Here is a 2,492-nt window from a genome sequence, read left to right as displayed (position 1 = left end):
ATCAAGTTTATATTAACATGTTAACGGCTTTATTGAGGCTTTGCAAGAATGAAAAAATATTACTAATATAATCTCACCGACCAATGAATTGTACGTTGTTTAAAAGTCAATTATTTACATTATTATTATTATTTAATACAATGATATAAAAATGCATTTTGCAATCTACTATTTATGCGAGTATTAACCTCAGGATCATGAAATAAACTGCAAAATACTGTAAAGGATAAACCAATTAAGTTTACATTTTCCCATAGCTAAGTCAGTCAGTTCTACAGTACTAGCAGCAGAGAACAATTATGACCAACCTCTATTAAATGAAACAATCTTAAGAGCAAGTGATAGAAATATAATCATTTATACTTAATGTACACTTAATTTGAACTTAAAATTTTAATTTTTTAGTGAATTTTAAATAAAAAAAAATTATTTAATTTTTTTGTTAAATTTTTTTGTTACTTAAAATAACATTATATAGTTCTTGTTTTTCTAGAAATGCTAATTTCTTCTTTTGTCCTTTTAGGCTGTATAATGACCAAAGGCCATTTGTTCCTATCTTCTACATCATTCTTCGAACCGTAGTTACACAATCAGACCCACGTACACTGGTTAAAAGCAACACCTAAAAGCAACAGCAAAAATATAGTACACTAGTAATTTTGATATATATATATATATATATATATATATATATATATATATATATATATATATATATATATATATATATATATATATATATATATATATATATATATATATATATATATATATATATATATATATCATCATCATAAATAACTTATTTATGATAAGGAATCTTATCATAAATAACATCTCAACAAAAATCACATCATTCTAGGCGATTTCAATATTGTCCTGGGTCTACAAAATAACCCTCTAGTTGACTATTTCCATAACAGCATGTAATCCTCTATGATAATCGCCACAATCACCAAGCCCAAGCCAAGCACCAGAACAAAGTTCTCAAGTCAAGCCTAGCCTCGGGCCGGGCTTGGGGAGTAGAAGAACTCCCAGACCCCCATCAAGCAGATAAGTGTGTGTGTTATGAAGAGATACATCTCAACGACTAACAAAATTAGCAAGAGAAATATAGTCGTTGAAATGTAAGCCTCATCCTAACCATACACTCAAGACCTTGAGAAAGCACTCAGGAGAATGTGAAAGACTGTGTTAATATTACATAATTTACAAATACGTAAGTGTTAGATTTTATCCTATCCTATATAAACAAGATTATATCATTATTCTTATTATTTAGCAATTTTATCTTTTCTGCATGAACTACCAAAAAATTTTAATTAGAAAATTAGCAAATATCTGTAATATTTAAGAAGATGAAAAATTGAAGGAAACATTACTGTTAAAATACCACTTAAAAATTTTGTTCTGAAACTCGATTTCGCTAACTTCCTATTGAGAGCATTAAGATCACCTTCTGTAGCAATAGGATTTGGTATTAGATCTTCTATGATCTTGTCTGTTTCTTTTGTAGTCAAAGTTGTTTTCAATATCTTCATATCACTTTTCAGTTCATTCACTTCAGTGTATATGGCCTGCAACATGTTACCTGGAAATTTATACAGTATATAGAAAGTGTACATGTTATTATATTACATATCTTGAATGTACATTTAAAATAAAAGCATTATAAAGTATATGTTAAAATAACTGACACTGAGAAAGCACCCAAAAAGTAGGCTATGACTGATGTGATAGATAATGGGATAATTTCTTAGTAATTATGAAACTGCTTATATAATGGGAAGCAAATTCAGCAATCTAACCTGCTCAGTTTGCAGTCTACTTGAACATGAAACTTATGCCTATCACCCATAGGGTACATATAGGTTATAGGCTACATAATAAATTAATTAAACTTTTAAAACTTACTCATATTCTGCATCATTTCTTTCAAACTCCCATCGTTCTTGTCTGGTGACTTTGGGTCGAATAAATTCCTTGACCTTGGAGTCCTAACGACTGATGTACTTGGCGTGACCAGCTCATTGTCTTTAAGATTGCAAGATTTAGCTATTAAAATCTAACTACTGTACTGTATAATCAGCAAATTTCATGAGCTTTTACTACTGCATACTAATATTATAAGTTATACTACATGTCTACATCACATTTAAACTACCCAACATCAGAAAGAGGGTGAGCCAACATCAGAGAGAGGGGGGGGGGTTATCATGAGAGAGAGGAGGGCCAACATGAGAAGAAAAAAGAAAAGAAAGAAATAAATAAAGAAAAAGAAATAGAGAAAGAAAAAGAAAGAAAAGCAAGATAGAGAGGCATACAGAGAGACAGACAAGACACATACACACAGAATAAGAAGAGGTGACAGAACAAAATTAAAAAAACAAATTTCAACATGAGAAAAGGGAGGTCAACATTAGAGAGAGAATGAGGGTCAACATGAGTGTGGGGGTCAACATGAGTGTGGGGGTCAACATGAGATATATTTT

General features: G+C 30.2%; 1 long non-coding RNA gene across 1 annotated transcript in view; it reads right to left on the bottom strand.

Annotated features, from left to right (window-relative positions):
• Positions 1–563, bottom strand: part of LOC138371229 (uncharacterized) — a 4,715-nt gene extending 4,152 nt beyond the window's left edge. Inside the window, exon 1 of the long non-coding RNA XR_011230349.1 lies at positions 460–563. This is a non-coding gene — a long non-coding RNA (uncharacterized lncRNA). The remainder of the gene's footprint in view (positions 1–459) is intronic.
• Positions 564–2,492: the final 1,929 nt, after the last annotated feature.

Source organism: Procambarus clarkii, chromosome 35 (genome assembly GCF_040958095.1).
Source record: "Procambarus clarkii isolate CNS0578487 chromosome 35, FALCON_Pclarkii_2.0, whole genome shotgun sequence".
Taxonomy (NCBI): Eukaryota; Metazoa; Arthropoda; class Malacostraca; order Decapoda; family Cambaridae; genus Procambarus; species Procambarus clarkii.
This window is presented reverse-complemented; position numbering and strand designations above follow the sequence as displayed.